The sequence below is a fragment of the Notolabrus celidotus genome, chromosome 1 (assembly GCF_009762535.1).
Source record: "Notolabrus celidotus isolate fNotCel1 chromosome 1, fNotCel1.pri, whole genome shotgun sequence".
NCBI lineage: Eukaryota > Metazoa > Chordata > Actinopteri > Labriformes > Labridae > Notolabrus > Notolabrus celidotus.
The window spans coordinates 33752546-33774610 of NC_048272.1; the positions used below are offsets into that span (position 1 = coordinate 33752546).

Below are 22065 nucleotides of genomic sequence, written 5' to 3' on the forward strand. Positions count from 1 at the left end.
TCTTCTTGTTTATAATTTGCTGTTATAATTTCTGCACGTTTACTGTAGGTCGCAACATCCGGCAGCAGCACCTGACCTAGACAGTGTGTCACCTTATAAATGTTAAACTGTTTTGTTGGCTTCAAAAAATGATTTTAAATTATGAAATACTTGATTCACACCACACATGAGTGACATTACAGCTCAAACATTGTGTTGAATTAGTATTAAGCAACATCAACCTCCATAGTTGAAAATTAAGCTACTGTGGAAGAGCAGCAAATGCAGTACCTAAAATGTCCACTTGAGGCTGGCTAAAAAAGCCAAAGAATCAATTTCCAGCAAAGCATTACTAGGCTTCGAAAGTCTCTCCAGAAACCAATATGTGATGTCATATAAGGTGGCGTGTCCAGACTTTATCGGGGGGCAGTGCCACCTCTAGCCACCCCTCTGGACACTCCTGTGATCATAGAGACTAGGTCATGCTTTATGTTTTAGTGCATTAGCTGATTGTCTCCATCAGTTTTAGCTTTTCTATTATTTTAATGCAATAAAATGAGGTCATCAGCAGAGTCATCTGTCTATATCCTCTTTAAAGAAATGATCTGCAGGTTCAAACTTTTCTCCTGTCTATTAGTTACAGGTCCATCAAGCCAGCCTGTCAGAGATCTGATCTATACTACTGTATGTCTGTAAATAGATTTAACTCATAGTGTAAGCTTTTGGCGGAGGATGTCAGAGTAAGGAGAGTTTGCATTCAGCTGAGGGTGTTTGGATTCAGCCAGACTTTGAGGAAAAACAGAAATTGCATCAAGATTCTGTCAACGGTGTTTTAATCCGGCCAGCGGAGTCAATTTTTGACAACCATCAACTGAAGGAGTCTTGTAAACAAGGGCATGAGAGGATAAGAGGTGAGAAAGTGAGAGATTGATATCCAATATGTAATGGGAGAAGGGTTAGAGGAAAACAGCGGCAGTTCATCGGAAGTTTAACTTTTTTGTTTCAACTTGGAAAGAGACTTCATATGAGGATTTCTGCCACTCTCTGTCAAAAGTCCAATGGTTTTTGGCTGTTTTCATGAAATGAAGTCCTTGCTTTCATTTTGGGTTGAGTTTAAAGTCACACTCTAAAAATCGGGTTTTGAGGCTCATAAAGCTAGCATGACAAGTTGAGTCCAGAGGGGGAGAGCAGCGCTGCCTTGTTAACTCTGATCACATCACAGGCTGTCTCTCATGTTGCCAAGTTCAAAGTTTTCAATACACTGGACAATTGCATAAAACCTGTGGGACCGTGGAAGCTGTTTGTAAGAGTTCAGCAGCGCTGTGTTTCATGGCTTTGTGTTGAACATATGTGTTGCAGAAATGGTGTAAAATTGAGAGCCATTACGAGAGGCGTAAAAAGAAACGGATGTACAGCGGCCTGACTTCATTTCAAACTGCTGTCTAACTCCAGTCCTCACTTCAGCAGTTCGAGACCTGAGGTTACAGATGGCAAGACTGAAGATGATGAGGAAGATCAGTCAATTAAAGCGCACCCTGAGGCCCTGACCCCTCAGTTGTTACAAATTGCCTGTCGAGGCCAAGATAGTGGGCAGGAAATTGAAAAGGCCCACGTGTAGCTGTGCAGGACTGGACTAAATGAGGGAAATGAGCGTGCATATGGTGAAACTTTCAAACATATTCTGCAGAAAACAAACATCACCCACAGGTTTTAACAATTCAAGACTTGGAATGGTTACTTGTTGCTATTTTGGCTCCTAACAGAGGAGAAACAAAAGATAATTTGGCACAGAGCTTATAACCTGGTTGAAGCTGAGCTTGGATGCAAGTAGTTAGAGCAACAACTGATTCCTTACACTTCTTTAAGCCCTTTTTAAAAATGAAGATAATATTTTTCAGGCCTGTCCTTTAAATTCAAACTTTGGAGGTTCTTTGTGCAGAACTGATCTCAGCTCAAGTGTCTACTCACCAGGTTTTTGAGCTTTACAGCTCTGCTCTTTACAGTCACTTTACTGTGCATTGACTGGAATGTACTATCCCAGATTTATAACAAACATCATTGCAGTCTTCATTTAACTCCTGTAGTTACTGAAGGGTAAATGATGTGAGTGCACCTTGTGTTCTGCCCCATGTTGCATGCATGTCCGTTCAAATTCATGTCAACCTCTCCTTCCGTCTCTCTTGTTTGTCACCTGGCGCCAACAACACGTCAAAACCTTCCTACAAGAGGGGCCAGAAATTAGGGTAACTTGCATTTGAAGTGTGAATACAGCCTGCCTTGGGATGCTGACATTACTGTGCAGAATTTAAGCATACAATTAGAAGAGTGTTACTAGGGTTTTTCCTGCAAACAAAAACTTCAATAAATGAGGCAGCTGTGAGACACTCTCTTTATTAAGCAAAATATTTCTACAGGTTTTTTTTTTTAATTTTGTTTCACATTAATACAATTTTAACCAATTTATATATACTGTATGTTTGAAAAGGAGGAGGGCTTTTTTCTGAATAAAGTAATACGAGTACACCTACCATCCCACATGTCAAACTATGTATTAGTGTCTCACTTTTGTACCATAGAAAGCATCTCAAAGGCTGCAAATGTCAGCTTCATGAATAATACAAGTACACAAATTAATACAAATTACTCCGTGACTTAAGTGTCACGGAGTAATTTTCTGCTCATAAGAGAAACAATTGAACAATTTATAGTTTACACACTATTCAGATGCACACACCTTTCAGTCAAAAGAGACACAGCAACTTTTATTCCAACTTCTCCATATCCAATCTGTTAAACTTTAGGATTATGTCAAGTGGCAACACTGAGTGCTGATAAATTAAGACAATGAGTACGTGCAAAAACTGCAGTCCTTCAAGTGTCCAGTAGTGGCTGGGAGCAAAGCCCATTCAACACCCATGGGAAACTTGCCTTTGCAAAGCAGAAATAAGCATGTTTACAGCCTGCTACTGAAAAACAGTATTGGTCTGGTGTTGTTTCTTGACTCACACACACTTTAACTTATCCATTCTGATTATTGAGGCTAAGAGTTTAGCATAGGTTTGAATAATCAGAGGTGTGACTTATCTGACTGACAGTTGTAGCGGTTTGCCAGGAGGCCAGAGCTGCCTCAACTCCACCTCTTTGCCAGTTTCTAGGTTGACTGAAACTTAGGTTGAGTCAGCATTTCCAATATGGCGACCACAACAGTTTGGCTTCATAAACCAGCAGGTGACATCACTGAGACTGTGTTGGTGTTTTATACAGTAGATAGCTCAAGCAGGCTAATACAGGGATTGTGTTAATGGACCCATTATTAAAGGGTACACCATGTTGCTCTGCCCTTTGGTGTGGTGTTTAATTTTTTCAGCTTGCACTTTGGACGACAAACTGAACTCCTGTGCCAGCATTGGGACTAAAGGAAGTGAGTGGTTGCAGCCCTACAGCTTGCATGTTAATGAAATGTTTCCCTGGCTCAGCAGAGACAGGAAACATGACAGCATGAGAAAGAAAAAAAAGTCTGAGCACTTGTGAGGCAGACCTCTGCCCACAGGATATGTCATGTGGGTGTCCCCTCTGTTTCAACAGCAAGACAATGATCCAAAAACATGTGTCCTGAGATCTCTTCATTCTTTTCATGTACCTTCAAGTGTCTCATGGGACCGCTCAGTTGCCTCAGGATGGAAATGTAAAAGAGGAGATACTCAGAGGCTTGAGATGCTGCCGCAACCCCTCTGAGAGTGTTGCAAGACCGGCACGTCGGCCTGTGATCCCCCTGAGGGACTGACAGATCTGATGCGACATACGGGAGGCTGTGTGTGAAAACAGACAACAGAATGCGCCGCGTGGAGTGCGCGTCCTTGCTGAGCAGAGAGAGCGGGGACATCAAGAAGATGGTTTGATGCAGTCTCGCTCTCAATCTGAGCCACGCTATGCAGTTTTTGAATTCCGTCGCCCCTCTCACAGCTGGAGAAAGGGCGTCCATCAAAGAAGGTCATACGATGTAGCGTTGCCGGCCACTGATGCAACACGCACACACACACTACCTTTCATCTCCGTCAACACCACAGCTTTACAGAGCAGATCGGAAACGCAGTAACAGAAATGTACAATCTGGGTTATGAGATATGTTAAGAGCACGCTGCGACCTCACGCAATCTATCTTAAAAACAAATTGAAATGCATCACATGAGGAATGGCCCTGAGAGTCAGCTGTGGTTTTTTCAATTTCATGAGTGTTACTTTTTCATAAAAGCAAAAGGAAGGGGGGCAAAGTATTGCTTTAGCCCCAAAATAACACAAGAAAAAACACAGGAATATGCGAGCCCCTGTAAGCACGCCGGATTATTAAAGATGGTATAGAACAGGTCGACATCTGGGACAGCATCTATTTGCCCTCCAGGTAGCATTGAGCTTTCAAAGAATGACTGTGTTTGTGTCATTGAGGACAGAAAGCAGGAAATATAACATTATGTTAGTTATGGCATGTGTTCCCTATCCAGAGGGAAGGCCAATCATAAATAAAAGAGAAATAAATATAAAAACAAAACAAGGGAGTGCAGCCTGGCAGTCATCTGTTATCTTTGAAGGTTTAATGGATTGTAGCTGGCTGAGAGAGAGAGAGAGAGAGAGAGAGAGAGAGAGAGAGAGAGAGAGAGAGAGAGAGAGAGAGAGAGAGAGAGAGAGAGAGAGAGAGAGAGAGAGAGAGAGAGAGAGAGAGAGAGAACAAAAAGGAGAGGGAGAATAAGAAAGAAAGGGCAATAAATGAGGAGGGCATAAAGGTAGAGTGGCTGGGTAGAAGAATAAGATGAGAAAACTCCAAGGATACCATCGCTAATAACATCAGCAGCACAGAAAAACACACCATATCACCATAATGTTGTTACTTACAGAGCACCTCTTAGTGCAAGTCTGCACCATCCTGCTACTCTGATTAACATTTGCGGTTTTTCATCACTTCAGTCTGTGTGTCAGTGTTGGGCTGGAGATATACTAGCTGTTAAATTCACATGCAAGAATGCATGATGGCTGGCACGTGTCCTTAGCGCTGGTTTGGTGCACAGCCTCAAAAACTAACATGGAAAGGACGTAAGATGAAGTGTGCACCCTCGTAATGGCAGAACGTTTAAAAAGAGGCGCTGATAGGCCAAGAGTTATTCACATCAGTTGGATGTGTTAAGTAATGGAAATTTCGGTTCCTTATGTGTTTTAAATTGTGATGTCTAGACCCCCTAAACCTCCAGCCCGAATACACAACCCTGTCCTGGTGCAGATACCTGCATCAGACAAAGGGGGGTGAAGCACACCTTAGGGGGCGTTTCCTCAGGTATAAATGTATAGATCTCCCCATGCTTGGGGTCTTTCTTCATACTGACCGCTCGTGTGTTGATTGACCTTTTCTTTGCAAAAAAATAAAACCTTGTCGGCCGGCAGAAGTCTCTATTTCATTATTCACCAGGATCAGGAAAAACCTCCATAACAGTTTTTGCCACTACACAGCAACAAACATGCTGATCAAAATACATGGTGAAAGGTAAGTTCAGCTTTATTAGTCGATGTGGAAACCTGCAGGACTAAATGGAAACAAGTTTGAGACTGTTACGTCTGAGAATGAAGGAAAATGTTGGAAAAACCTGACAGCGACCTCCGTCATTTGTGGCATGTTTGTTGCTTACATCCCTGGAATAAGGTAGTTTCATGCAGCCTGAGCTCTAAAGTGTGCCCTCTAGAGGTAACCTCCAGTAAGGCGCATAGTGCATCTACAGGTAAGTGCACAATTATGTCCATGACGAAGCTCGTTATATACAAAACATAGGCTTAAACAGCAAGTACACCTCCAGTCTTTACAGCACAGTCCCTCAGCTGTTGTCTCTTCCTCTGCTGTGACTGACAGGTTTCCTCATCACCTCAGACAGGTGACCACTCACCTTTTCTCCATTTACGATGGTATTCTCTGCACTAATGCCTACAAGATAAGACAACTTTAATAAAGCACATTCTAAGCACCCATTCAATCTAAAGTCTTCAGAGCAAAGACGTGCACAGAAATGACATTTAATAAGCAATTAAGACCTCTTTAAAATCAATTGATTTCAAGTGAGAGACACTCTATTCAGGAATGCACAAATTACAACATGTACTCCTGCTCAAGCATCATGTCTCTACTTGTCTTCTAATTATTCCACATTTGAGTCTTCTGCATTGCTGATTATGTTACATGCACACAAATAAGCAACGCCCCCCCCCCACGAAAAAAAAGAAGTGTTTTGACTCTTTGAAAACCAGACGCCGATGAATGCATCAGCCGGGGCAACATCCTTAGACGGCATTAGCTTATCATAGAAACACTGATTAAGTGCATATGATGGCCGAGAGGTATTTAATCAGCACTGCTTCCTACACTGGAAATGAGGTGGACTTCAAGTCAATAAGTTTTAACATGAAGAACTTCAACCACACACATCTTGATGTGTTCCCTGGCTTTATGTTCCTCTTCAGTCACATAGATTTTGTGTTGCTGCTACAGTATTACTTAATCTGGTATGACTACTACCTTATGGTTGATAATGTTGGAGATCTAATGTTTGTTACTGTTGTGTTGATTGTTGTGACTTCTTTAGACAAACTCTGTAGTGTTTTTCCAGGATAAGACTGCATATCCCATGAGCACCATCACCCACTGTGGAAACAATGTGGCTCATTTGGGTGGAAGTAAATTAATGAATACAGATCTTCTTTTTAATACTACTTTGTTTTAGTGATGAGGTCATGTTTTGATTTGTAGCTATGTCAGATTATAAACTGTGACGTAACAACGACTAAAAACTTGTAAACTTTGATTTATTAGCGTTAGTTAGCTTACAAAAGGTGAGCAGACGTACTGGTTTAACTTAAACGCTTTAATTATACCTTATTGCCATGTGGGGCTGATTAAAGAATTATTTACCATTCATAAATGTCACGTTTTTGGAGCTTAAAAAGTAACATTTAAAATGAATGTAAAAGATACAAATTAATTTAATCATTGAACTAATTGATGATGTTTCTATTTCTCCTTTTAACCCAGATTTCAGATTCTCCCAGCAGCAGCATAAACTTTTGAAATTAGACTGAGTAACCATGCAATGGAAGTTCATTTTGACATGAATAAAACAATATATATTCACTATGATGAATTACTGAGCCAGAGCAACTTTCAAATCTCCACCAGATTGTACAGCCTGACTGAACCAACAGAAGATGAATGGAGAATGATCATCAATTTACAAAGAGTGCTGCACGCTGGAGAACTAAGTAAATGTTCACAATGATACAATACACTCATTGTTTTATCTGTAGATGTATTTGGTTTTAAATCCTGCTCTCTGCATGTATGCAGTGGGCTTCAGCTGATTGGTCCACAGATCATCTTGACTCTGAAACTGGTCTCACATTTTCATGTCATCCATTCTTGATATAAAGCGACCTCTTGGTGCAGCTGCAATACAGATAACACTAGACTCATTGACACACAACTTGGGCCAGCAAACACAACACATTAATAGAAAATACTTGGTCAAAAGAGAGCCAGTGCTGCTACTGAGGCTTATCAAGGTGTGATTGCAGCAAAGTTTGTAAAAAGCAACTTTAGATGAGTAAAACATTGTCAGCTCCGTCTGTTGAAGTGCACACACATCTTAGTGCACTGGCCTACATTCCTGTGTCTGCTTTTTTTTTTTTTTTTTTGGAGCGCGTGAACAGCCGTGTGTTGCTCTGTGTTGATGGCTGTAAAAAGCACAGAGCGTGCCAGCTCACTGAGCGGCTTTTGATCGTTCAACAAAAATGCCAAATAAAAGTTTATGGTGTCAGTTTACAAGTTCAAATGAGTGATGCTGTTCGTGCTGTGCACATTGATTTCAGCACTGTTTATCGTGGAACTCACAGGAAATGACTGCCAGGTAAACAAGTGGTACCAAAAAAGAAAAAGGATGAATTGAGCTGCGTAGTTATACCTCCATATGGTTTTACATTTCTCACACTGTGAGTAAAAGAAAGCATATCTTGAGTTCTTCCTCTTTGAAATTCGGCCTCTCTGTGGGTGAAATAGGAGCTGGCTGGCATCCGGTGCGATTAAACAATGTATGAACATGGGTAAAAACAGCCGCACCACAGTTTTCAGAAGATCAGCATTCATTTTTAGCAGTGATGGGGGGGCGGAACACTCTGCAGGCGCTGATAGAAACAAACAGTTTGCATACGACGCTTTGCAGACAAATAGTGCGAAGAAATGAAAACTGCTACCCAGTGTTATCATTATTCATCTGATGATTTAGGGGCTGGGATGCGCTTTCCATTTCCTACGCAGCAAAGGTTGATGGGAAATAAAATCCCATTCATCAATGACACATCTTTATCTGTGATACCTGCGGCAAGGCAAAGAGAGGAAGCGTGTGTGTGCGTGAATGAGAGTGCACACCCCCCAATCGACACACACATGCACAACATTCTCTCAGCCCCCCTATCGCGTGTTAATTTACAGTGCCTCTCTTATCTAGGCAGGTGGGTAAAAGCTGGCAGAGCAACTTCTAGAGCCACACACACACTCATCCCTCCCCCTCCTCATCTTTTCATCCTCCGCTCCTCGTTTATCACGTCTGGTAGGCTGGGGAGGGGGTGGAGATAAAAACAGGCCTTGGCAAGAGGCAGTCAGACAGAATGGATAGCTCAGTGCTTCGGCCAGGAGCCCTGATAGTACGCTCACCTGCTCTAGGAGGGTGGACCCACGAGGAGCCAGGGTGGGAGGTAGACTTGGACAGATATTCTGGTCTGCTGATACACAAGTGCTGACATTTTGATGATAATCAATGTGGTCATTCTCTGACGCAAAACAAGTGGATCACACCAAATTTCACGACAGGTTTCACGTTTGTGGTGAAACTGATTCACACTCAGTTTGGATGCAAAATCCTTGAAATGAACATGAGAGGTGAGATTTTGATGACATTCCAGTTTGGTTTTGAATTTCAGTGATTTGGCTGTATGACTAATTATCAAAGATGTATCGATTTAAAAAGGCAGACGATTAAAAAAAAGGCATGCTGGTACAAATTTCATCTTTCCAAACTGACCAGACATGTTTTCTGGAAATCTGGTTCATATCAAATTAATATGCTGCAACACATAAAAACTGAGGAAAATTTGACACTGAATAATAAAGATTTTTTTTTAAATAAAAGCTGAAGAAAAGTGTATTTTGAAAGTTAAATGTTCACTGAGAAATATGTTAAAAGTACACTGCAGTTTATGCAACAGAAGGGTATTTGGGCCAGGGATAGAAATAAATAAAAAGACGAGGAGGATTATTTTCATTACACACTTTGAGAATAAAGTTTTAAATTCAGTTTTGATTAAAGTCAAAATGTTGAGGAATAAAAAGGCGTATCTAAAATCAGTGGAAAAAAGTTGAAATTTGCCAAGCATCTGCATAAAACTGTTTCTAGGTCAAAGCTCCTTCTGCGTGTCATATTAATTGTATATCATAAAAAAAGTTAGTTGCTCATACCTCATACTCTTCTTTTCCCCGTCCTGACCGGGCCCTCTGTCCTGTGCTGTTTGTTTGTGTAAAAGGAGGCTGACTCAAAACGAACATATAAAATGTGTTGGAGGACACTAATCAATCAAAGTCATCAGATGTGATCTAGGTAGGAGTTATATGAACAGACTATAAGAGGCAACACAAAAACAAAGAAGAACAAAATATTTTTAAAAAAGGGAAAAAATAAACAACTAAAAATAACCAAGATAAAAACAAAGAGAGGAGGAGAGAAAGACGACAAGTTTTGGCGTTTAGAAGGAAAAGAGTGTGTTAGAGAGAGGGTTTATGTGTGTATATGAGATTATAAATGTGATGCTGTGATGTTCATATTTTCTTAACTATTGACTTCCCTTCGTTCAAAAATGTTTTTTCCAAGCACACCATGTAAATTTAAAAGTTTCATTGGCTGGCCCATCTCTATGGTCGTCTCGTTTAAACTGTCAAAATTGGAAATCTCAGGATCTCTCACCATCAAACACAACTTTAGGATAAACAAACAATGACAGGAAAAAACTGGCAATAATCCACAGAGTGCATGCTTGGGTAAACCAATCTTCTGAGCAAATCAGGTAAATAAAATGACTCTTAAATTACCTTGCACCAAAAGAAAATCTAGGATAATCTCTTGAACCATCACAAATCTGGACTCTGCTGACTTTTTTTCAGAATTTGAGTATCAGGCCTAAAATTGAGTTCAGCACCAGGAGGTGAACAGTAACCGCGATTTTCCTCTGCCACTATCTAATTATCTGCGTGTATAAATGTCTGCCTCGATTTGGGCCATAGCATATAAAACCAAGCTGACAGATTCACAGCCACCCCCTTATCACTGGCTCTGATCAGCCTCACATGTTAGCAAACAACTTCCCACTTCCACATCCAGCAGACACCAAACAGTTTCATCCGGTTTGAGTGGTGTTTGTGCCCACCTGAGGAATGTCATGTAAATATACCATCTCCTGAGAGAAGCAGTCAGCTCCTTCTTATTCACATGTTTCACTGCCTTCATCGTTTGATTTCCAACTGTTTGTGACAGAGTACTGTGGGTTTATCGGGGCATGTTTACTACTCACCTGAGGTTGATAACAGAGCGCACCACATGGATAATCTGCTGTGGAACATCATAACAAGCTGAAATGGCTCAAATGTTATGAGGTGAACTCTTTTCCTGTGTGTTCGTGGATAACAGCTAAACACCGAGCTCCTCCCATCACTAAAAACCCTGACCCTGATCCCCTCTCTATTATGTGAACCAGCTATTAAGTGAAGCACTGAACCATTTTATAAAAGCTATCTGCATACTTAGCAGGTTAAATCAATCACTGACCTCAGAGGCAACAGAATCACTTGGTTGCAATTTGAGGATGAAATTGTCTTAAATCTAATCACAGGCTATCAGATAAGTGTGTTGTTATTTTGGTTGTCAGATGTCAGAAGGTTGTGATTTAAAATTGCTGCTGTTGAAAGAACGCTCAAAGCCTGGTTTCATACTTTCATACAAGCTTTTTTTAAACAGAGAGTTGGAGCTGCAGCAAATATTTTCAATATCAGTTAATGCCGGTTAGATCTTTCTGAACTGTTGAGCAGACTGATTTAAATAAGAAAAAAAGCACATGGGCGCTGGTTGGCCCAGTAGTTAAGGCGTATCCCATGAATGTGCAGGGGCTGTAGTTCTCATTGCAGCGCTTCCCCGCTCTCTACTTTCTGCATTTCCTGTCTCTCCTCAGCTGTCCTAAAAATAGTTAAAATAGTTATTTCCTTTACTTTATGACACTTTCCTCTTTATTTCTGTCATCCGCATTCAACTTCTACTTCTTCTTTTGGGTTTAATGGCGGTTGGCATCCATATTCAGTGCATTACAGCAACCTAGCACATGTTATTGGCTTAAGAGTGCACAATAGTCCACTCAAAGTGCTCCCTTCTCGTACCACTGCCCATTCTATGACTCAGACACAACTCCATGGCTCACTATTAAACCAGGTTCCTCTCCAGTGATGTCCAGAAACCTAAAGGCAGCATTCAGCACCATTTTCATCCATTCTGATTTTCTCTGCAAGTCCAAGGCGCAACTTAACACCATGGAGGCAGTGGATGCCAAACCAGCTGTCAGCAGATCATGTTAAGTGTTTAACTGCACAGTGGCATGGGGTCAACAATTAGCAGCAGGGTGCCCATTAAAGAAAAACGGTGATAGCTGGAGTATTGTGACTAATTTCCTTCTATTCATGAGTTAAATGAACAGAGTTTTAAACCCTCACATCTTCAGGCGGATTATAAGGCCACTGCCGAGCCAAGCTGTGCACAAACAATGACAAGTTTCTCCGTCTGTTTAAGATGTTGAATAAATTGGTTGTGCTGCTGCATTTATGGTCCTCTATTTGTTGAGTTTTTACCATCGAAAACGTCAGCCATTTTCTTCTCCGTCCTCTTCTTCTTCCTAATTTTCTAAGTGGTGCTTTTTGCATGGCCACTCACTACATACATAAATGCATGATTTACTAGCTTGTGTGTTCTGTGTTACTGTAGAAACATGGCGGTCCATAAAAGGAGAGCTGCTCCTTCTGTAGATATAAAACACTAATACCACACACTGTAACTTTAAGTGATTAAACAGACATATGTTGCTGATATATTTCATACTCAGACGTGATATTTAAATAAGTGTAATAATCACGGTGACTCAGACTTATAGAAACTAAACTTTGCAGGTAGAAAACAAACTTGCAGTGAGTGTGAGTGAGTTTGTTTTTTCACAGTCAGTTGACCTTGGACTTGGCTTGACATCCACACAGCCTCCTGGTTGAAAAAATCTGTGAGTGAACTCAGACGTGTTTGATTTTCAATGTAACAGACACGATGGTGGAATGAGAATGTACACAGCACAGGGGTGTGCATGCATACACACACAGGATGAGTGACACACTCCAGCTAAAGACGCGTGCGGTGCTGCCTGGCGTCGCTGTGCTCGGCATAATAACCAGAGCATTACAGTTTAAAACAGCAGGTAGGGGAGCAGCAGGTCCCCACTTCATCATGCTATTCAAGGGCCCTATTAGGCAACAATTACCAAATGGCAAGGCTTGTAAATCATACATCATTCATGTGGAGAAAGCATGAGAACACTCCTCTTCACCTCCACACACTGCAGCACGGTGAGCCGCTGAGAGGAACAGGGCAGGGAGGACGGGAAAGGGAAGGGTAAAAAAAAAACAAAGGACGAGGATTAGGAATTTGTGCAGAAAAAAACAATCCAGTTAAAAAAAGAAGCTTCCCAAGCCTGCATTTTACCTTCCTCTAACTGTCATTACAGAAAATAAAGATGGAGATTAAACTTGTCTAGAATATTTGTGCTCATTTGGAGACTAACTCAAACACATTTCATGCTTTATGTTGTGTATGGTATACAGTAAATATCACTCTTTATGTGGAACTGCTGACAGGGATTTATACACGTCTACTGGCTGCTTCTTCTCCCTGTTCTTCTTCTTCAATATTATAATCATACTTATTCTGTTATTCATGGTTAATCTATCCTGATATTAGGAATTTAAAAAACAGTCTACAGTTTAGGTAACATCTGTATGAGGCTGTACTTAGCACGGGGACTACTTACATAAAGTCACATGCCAATGTTAAGCTGTGTTGGATTACATTTGTCTGTAACGCAGTACTGTTGCTAGTGTAATCATTACATTACCGTTACTAACAATATAAATTGTCTCATTACTTGTGTTACTAGATGTACTTAAACTATCATAACAGAAGGACAGTAAAACAAATGTCCCTTTTTTGTATGCTTCCCTTACACTCTCTGACCTTACTCATGTAATGTGCCTGTGACTTTGGCTTGAGGCTTGAAGATATGCACAATACTTTGGATTTGTAGCACAAAAGGACAAGATTGTGACGGTAAAGTGGGTCCTGGCCAGAAACAATTTGATGTCATATTTTTCCAAGCACCTGCGAAGGTAACACGCTAAGACAAAGCTAGGGGCTAAAGACTATCTTGAGTGACTCAAGATAAGAGTATGATGCAGACACAGATGAAGCAGCCCAGACTTGACTTTCAACAACAGCTGGTATCAACAAAAGCAGAAATGAAAAGGCTGGTAGCATCAGCTGGAGGAAATGTTGTTAATTGGCAATTTAGTGATCTCTTGGTGATGTTATGGAGTATTGCAAAAGTAATACAACTGGAAGTCTAACTAGTTACTTTCAGCAGTAAGTGACTAAGTAAAGTCATGTTTTACTTCTGTAAAAAGTAACAGTAAGGTGAATGACATTAGTTATTTTGAGTAACTACCCAAATACTGATGATGTCTCCCATGTTTAGCATGTTAGCACACAAACTTTTGTTAGTGCTCAACTTCATTAAGAAACAGGTTAGCTGATGCTGACTGGGATGTCATTAAAGGTGTTTTTTTGTATCATAAACAAAGTAAAGAAGAAAGTGCAGTGTGGTCTAAAAGTAAGGTAACAGGTCTAATAGTTATCATGGAAAAATTGCAGAAATTATTTTAATGCAGTAGTTTGCAGGAGGATAAGTTACCTGCACTGTGTTGCACCAGCGATGCTGAAGTTCAAATGTTATTTCTACTTCATGATGGAGTTCACACACTTCTTATATTTTAGGGGTTGCATCAGCTGAGATAGTTTCAACATAAGAAAAAGTTACAACTCAAACTCTTACACCTAACTCTTCTTCTCTCGATGTTAAAGAAGGGGCGAAGTCATCTGTAAAACACCGGTTGTCATGTCACATCATCCTGAAAGGTGAAAAGGCTTGAGGAGCAGAGCAGCAGGGGGGTTACCGTCTGTTTTGTAGCAACACTTTCTCCATTTTTGATTACAGCCTTTGGAGAAATATGATTTATTTAATTTGCTCTCCCTCTTTTGTTTTTACAAGCTGAGATAATACACACCGATCAGACATAACATTATGACCACTGACAGGTGAAGTGAGTCACATTGATTCTCTCTTTACATTGGCACCTGTCAGCAGGTGGGATATGCTCGGCAGCAGGGGAACATTTTGTCCTTGAAGCTGATGCGGTGGAAGCAGGGAGCAGGCTAAATGGAGAAGTGTGGGGATAAGAGCGACTTTGACAAGGGCCAAACTGGACCACTAGGTCAGAGCATCTCCAAACTGCAGCTCTTGTGGGGTGGTCCCTGTTTGCAGGGGTCAGTATCTACAAAAAGATGTCCAAGGAAGGAAATCTGGTGAACTGGAGACAGAGTCATGAGTGGTCAAGGCTCACTAATGCACCCTTAAAGTGAAGGCTTTTTTATATTTTAAAAGTGGCGGGTAATTTAACATAAAACTAGTGATGGCACCAGAGAAAAGTCAAAAGTTCATCAAACTTATTTGGCTTTATTCTTTAGGGTCTCTCATTGAAAATGCAGCTCAGTTTTGGGCAACAAACCAAAGTGACACAGGCATAGGTCACAAACTTAATCACACGTACATGGTGGAAAATCATCAGCAGTTGCTGTAAGAAGTGACATTTAACTGGAATATGTCCCCAAGAATGGAGTATGTATCTAAGAAGTTATGCTACTTAATGTAACATCCACACAACACATAAGTACAGGCGGAGAGGAAGTAGGAGAAAGTGAACTTTCAGTAACATGACTCACAGTTTTGGTGTCCTTAATTGTTGTAAGAGTTGCAGCTCTGCCTCTGTGTTGAGTCTGGATCTATTTCTGTGCCTTTGAATTCCATGATTTCATTAAAATTTCAACTTATGCATCCAAATCAGCAAGGAAAACCACTTCACACATAACACCGGCACAGCACTGAATTCAGGTCAGTTGAAAAGGGACAGAGACATAGTACTGCAACTTTTTTTAAACATCTAAGTTTTCAAACACTTTCTGCAAGATTCAGAAGTAGAAATGTAGGATGAAGCGTCATGATAAGGGTTTGTAGCTTTTTTGCACTTTGGAGTAGACGAGCTAAAAAATAAATAAAAAAGCACAATCAGTTCAGTGAGGGGTGAATTATAATCCAACACATTGAATTTTCATTAACTTATGAATCTAAAATACTCAACTATTGTTGGTTGATCTGACGAGCAATGTTGGCTCTAATGTCATTAGTTTTTCCATTATTTTCTGTGCATTTTTCATCAAACTACTGATCTTAAATTTTCTTTAATCGTGAAAGACAATCGCTGGACAGTAAAAAGTTACAGATTAGCAGCTTTACCCAGTCTTTTCACATCAATGAAGTTGATGTAAACCATTATACAGATGTATTATATCAACTATAAGAAGACCAGAAAATGAATGGGGGATCCTTGACATGACTGAGAACTTTTTCTGTGTCATTACAGTTCTTGCCATGAGAGGGTGATGTCCCGGTCCAAGAGACCTTAAACCTTACACATGCTTTCCTGTTTTAATTAATGTTACTACCTAACAGTGTCGTGCAAAGTATCAAAAATTTGTTTTGATGAAAGTTAATCATATCTATAGTAAATGTGCTATTGTCTCTTGTTACCCGGCTTGATCTTCCGGCTGTGAACGTTGCTTGATTCTGATTGGTCCAAACCCCTTGACGACGGTTATTAACTTTCAATAACATGAGCAACACCGGAGGCGAACTGATCACACGTCATGTCAAATCAATCCGCTGGAAAGAGTTCCGGTACATTTTGCTTCTGCTTGTTGACACCATAGACCGTAAGGTGAGGTAAAAGAATCCATCACCATAGAACGCTAACTGACGTGGAATCACTGGGACTACTTCTTTAAAACTGTGTACATAAATCATTTTAGATCAATAAAATAATGTTTTCTTTTCTTTTTTTTTTTTAACAACGTGTCTATTGGTATTTTTTTTTTTACAGTGCGCTCTGGTCTCGGTGCGCTCTGGTCTCGGCGCGCTCTGGTCTCGGTGCGCTCTGGTCTCGGGCATGGCTAAAGGGATGGCTTCACAACCACATACCCTGGAATCTACACTATGATTGGCTGCATAGGAGTGAGACATCTGATTGGTTACAGACATTGCCCTGCAGTCTCAAAAATTCCATTCACAAATGCAGTGAGGTTCACAAATTACAAACAGTTCGTAAATGCAGACTGAACAGTCCGTATATAAATGTAACAAGATACAAGACAGCCAAAGGTTGAAATAAAGCTCAACTAACTGCTGTACTGTCATTTTTAGATCGAAACTGGTTGATCTCCAGTGCTAACTTGGTATCTCGTGCGCACGAGAAAGTCGTGTGCGCACGTGAAACTTTCTCGTGCGCACGAGAAAGTATCTGGTGCTCACAAGATACTTTCCAAAAAAAAATTTCTGCACATGTCACTTTAGGGGCTTTGTAGTATTTTAAGTTAGTAGCCGGGTTAATACATGGGAAAATGTATGGTTAGCAGGTGGTTATGGGAAATAGAATCCTGACAATGTGAGATAAGACCACGATCACCTGCTAACCATATTATCCCTTACTTATACTGTGAATCAGCCAGGTAGCAAAAGATATCTGGGAATGACACTTCAGCCAATGAGTGGGATCATTCGTCCAGTAATTCATAATGTGTGGACAACAATCTCGTTAAGCACTGCAGACTTGAGGAAAGGATGCCCCGCCCCCAACTATATCTATCGGTAAAGGTGTTTCTGTTTGTTTGACTTTCTTCCTGCATTACATTTTTCTCATCAGTCATCCTGTTTAACGATTTTGTAAGAAGCCTGCAACACCTCTGACTGTTTTTTGCATTCTGTTTGCAGTTTTTTTGCACATTGAAACCTTCACTATATGAGTTACATTTTGAAAACTTTGATCATATCAGGGACTTTAAAAATGAAAAGATGCATTTAATTAAAATACTATCAAATCCTCTACAATTTTTGGGGTAATTAAACTTCCATTCAAATGAAGCATTCAGAAAGGCAGCTTTAGTGAAACAAAACAAATTCAAAATTGGGAATGAAAGAAAATTCAATGAAAGATTCTCCTCTTACTGATTTAAGCCTCAATAATTATCTACATTTTTGTCTTGAATTATTTAAACCCTCATCAGCCTCTATTTTCCTTTAGTTAAAGTGAAGGTCAGTAAAAGTCTATGTTCACAAGTTAGGTCACACAATATAACCGTGCTATTTTTTTATTTATTGGGACTTAAAATACCAAACTTTTCTAAAAATCTGCTCAAACATGTCCCTCAGCAGCCTCTCTGCAGAATTATCAGGATCAGCAAAGTTTCCAATTCTAAATCTGGAACAAGGCAGACGTTAGTGTGTGTGTGACAGTGTGTGTCTGTGTGTGAGAAAAAGAGCGTGGTTGTGTCTGCAGAAAAAGTATATTTGAATGAGTAACTCAGTCAATATGAAAAAATAAACGCTTCACTCTCACTGAAACTCCATACAAGCGAAACATGGAAACTTTCCCTCGCTGATATCTCACCGCTAAATCAATTACGGTGGCATATCATAAATCTAGCCATTTTAAAACAGCGGCCCAGGAAAGCTTCGTCATGCATTCATATGGGAGGTTTTGTGTTTTCAGCAGAATCTCCAGATTCTTCTCCCAGGTAAGCAATATTTTCAAACTGAGTCCTGAGGACAAATGCATCATTTCCATACACAGCTATCTCAACCACTGACACAAATGAACCTTTATGCAACTTTGTGGAGAGGAAAAAAAAAGTTTGCGGCAGGAGAAGATTGCGATATCAAGCTGAACTGTCAGCATGCTGATCTCCCAAATGTCAAACAATACATATTCATCTGTTTGGCCGGCCAGCAAAGAGGCAGTGCTCTAGGAGAAGTCCAAATAGAGATGGCTGACATTTCAGGATGCAAGAGACTGACAGCTGTACATAAACAACACACACACACACACACACACACACACACACACACACACACACACACCTACACACACCCACACACACACACACACACACACACACACACACACACACACACACACACACACACACACACACACACACACACACACACAATCCATGCGCACACTTGGCGTGAGACTTCGGCAGTGAGTTTAGTTCGAAGATGTCAGAGCTGAATGTTAATATAATGCTGCATAAAATCAACCATCAGATTCAAAGGATGAGTCCTGGTCTTCACAGAAAGAGTCACTTCATCTTTAAGTCAGGCCACCTTTTCTTCTTAAAACAAAAGATCAGTGAGGACAGTATCTTCAGTGTGCTCTCTATTAACACATTTCCTGACGCACGTTCAAAAACAGACGCAAAGATCCCAACTATCTTGAAGAAATCATTTTTAAAGGTGAATTCTGTTTTAAAATAGATGTTTTATGTATATTAGGCTATAGATGTATTCACTTTGGGTGTCATTCATTGATACATTTTGTTCCTGAAAATTAATAGTTGCACCACATGACCACCTAAAGAACTATAGAGACATGTCCTGAGTAGAGATGTGCATGTTTAGTCAACTGAGCAATTAAACACAACCACACAGGTGGTGCTAGCTCTGCTAACTTTAGCCACACTCAAACTGATTTGACATCATTTACCTGCAGACCCTTTCATCCCATGTTTAGCAGTGTTCAATAAATTGTTTTTCTGAGTGTTTTCTTACCCTTAGGTTAGCCGGTTAGTCAGAGTTTAAATTCCTCTTTAAGCAAGTAGGGATGCAACAATATCCATAAAATCCACATTCTTCAGTAAAAAAACAAACAATCATCCAAATTAAATCTTTTTATTTCACTTTTGCTCATTAGTTGCACTGACTTTTAGAAATTATTGGAGGGAAGGATTTTCATGCTGCACAGAATTTTCCACACAGCTGTCGCTAACCTGATTATATTTCCGGTGCAGGTATGCTTAAGTGCAGTTAAATTCAGGCATATAAATTAGTGCAGGTCAAGGAAAGGTGGTGGTCATGGTTAAATATTCATAAAAATGTCAACACTGATTACTGGCATGAGACTGGAAGCCTGTGAAGACCAACACTCCCATAGCATCCCCTGCCTGACCTCTGCAGCTGCACTGTACACTAATCTATATGGATCTCTAAGCACTGCGCTGCACTGCCTGCAAATCCTCTACAAAGCTTTGACGCTGCCTGCAACATAATTAGTGACGCAGCTGCAGATAAACCTATAGTTCATGGAACACAGAGGTCTTTTCATAACACATTCAGATTGTCTTCAGCACATAGTATGTAGTGTGTGCGGCCTATGAGTCAATGTGGAAATTGGATTGTCTAGATACGCTCGTACAGAACAGTTTAGAAAGAGCATAGAAACAGTGTGCATGGGCAGAGGCTGGCCTGTAGCACTCAGATTTGTGACAGTGCCACCCACAAAACTGGAGAATGAAGGGAAGTGTTAGGTCATGGGGGCGCTCAGCCAGCACACTGCTGCAGGTCTCATCAAGTCAAACTTACACCATAAAGCTGACAGCTTATAGAAGCAAAATGACCCCAAAACTCCCAAAGTACACATGGAGACACTGAGCCAAAACCAAACTATGGTCAGAAGACTGCCAGAAATCTGTGAACAGACAGCCAGAGCAAACGCAGCAGATGTTTCCCCTCAGCCTGTACCACAAGGCAAGACTTTCAGTAATCCAGGTAACTTCAGGGTTAACTCCAGGATTTCACTTGTACAAACTGAAAGATGATTCACTTCTTACTGGGTTAGATCACTGTGGTACCTTATGCTGAACACCAAACCTGCTCTACAACAGGTAATTAAGAGAGGGGAGGAGGAATAGAGGCTGACTGAACACTTTGTCTACCTATATTAATTTACATATAAAAATGTATTATTGATTGTTCTTCACTGATTTCATCCTTCAACAGAGACCAACTTAGACTGACATCAGAGTCCTGAAGTTATTGTACTTATGAGATGTTTTGGCTTTTTATTACCCGCATATCCGCTCTGATGTGATATGCTGATACCATCGAGGCTGGAGCAGAAAATAAAACATCCAAAACTGGCATATAAAGCAAGAAAATGAAGCAGAGCAACAAATTAGTTTAAGGGAGTAAATGGGAGTTATGATAATCAGAAGTAATGTGCAGTAATGATGGAAAGAGATTATACGCCTTAATCTGCACCTTCACTCGGCGTCTTTTCATTTTCTGACTTTTTTCATTCTGCGTTTTCTTTCTCTGTTCATTTTAGTCTGGATTTTTTTCTTTCATCATTTCTTGATGTCAGAGTTTTCAAAATACGATGACTTGCAGCCTGTTCCACGTTTCTAATAAGCTATATGTTCCTAACTGCGCCTCGCTCATGTGAACACACCGCTCATGGTTACTCTGGGTGGATTGATCAAGCTGATAACACCCCTCATGAGACCGCTTAGTGTGACCTGCTGTGTCAGGGCTATTGAGGCAAGATAAGCAACAGATACCAGGGTGATGTTGAACTCACATCCCCGGTACATCTTTTAACAAGCATGTTTGTCACAACACCAGCACATTTTGTGACATGACACTTTAACTTGATGAATTCAACAGTGACTACTGGCTTCACGAAGGAATCAAACCCTGACTTCCAATGAAAGTTCCATTTTTGTTTGACTCCTAAAGCAATGCCCAAGCCCTGAGAGTAATGACATCACTTTGACTGAAGATATCAGCCTTATATGATGATAGAGGGTTAACAGCATCATACTTTGAAACATTGGAACTGTGACCAGGCTGCTGCAGGGATTAAGATCAGTGTGGTTACACATGCTCAGGTGGACCTGCTTTTATGTTTTGCCCAGGTTCAGGTCACTCATTCTTAGACAGCTTCAATATGACTCATGCTATCTTGGATTATTTAAAATTGGTGTTTCCAGGAGGGGAAGACCAGAATTCTGAAGCTACTTAAGTAAACCTCAAGGCTTCAGCACAAAGGGTCAGAGCTTGTATCGAGAACGAAATATCACGAAATATCACGTAAGCTTCAAACATCTTCAGTGCTTTCAAAGAATACTTCATGCAGCCGGACAGTTTGAGTTTGATTGAGAATTTGATGCACAATACAGGGACATGATTATTCCATAAAGCCATAATTATGCATACATCATTCATGAAGTTAAAAAAAATATATATGAGCCAAAGACAGTATTCATACAACCACCAAACAGGTTTGTTAATGTTTTACATCTGCAAACATATTAAACATTAGGACTTTGTCACAAGGCAAGGTCATCTATTTGCAATATTCAAGTACCAAAGTATAAATAAATAATGCAGAAGGCAGATCAAAAATAGGCTGCACAGATAGTTTTATTTTATGACGCACATGCATATGGAGATTGAAGCTATGAATATTAGTAAGGTGTATTGGTTTCTGACCAGCATTGAGAAGGCTACCTTTTAAGTTTTGAACACGCCACCAGATGTCACATTTTTCTTTACAAATTGAAAGGAAGCTCCTTAGCTCTGTGAGGCTTCATCCACCGATCACTAGTTTCCAGTAACTCACAAGGTATCCAAACAGAGCTTTCTTCAGAAGCCGGGTAATGAGGCTTCAAAATCTACACAAACATATCTCTGAAAATGACTCTCTTT

At 40.4% G+C, this 22065-nt stretch overlaps 1 protein-coding gene across 1 annotated transcript in view; it reads right to left on the reverse strand.

Moving 5' to 3' along the window:
- Positions 1 to 22065, reverse strand: part of ptprga (protein tyrosine phosphatase receptor type Ga) — a 401392-nt gene that overhangs the window by 153928 nt on the left and 225399 nt on the right. The window lies entirely within an intron of this gene.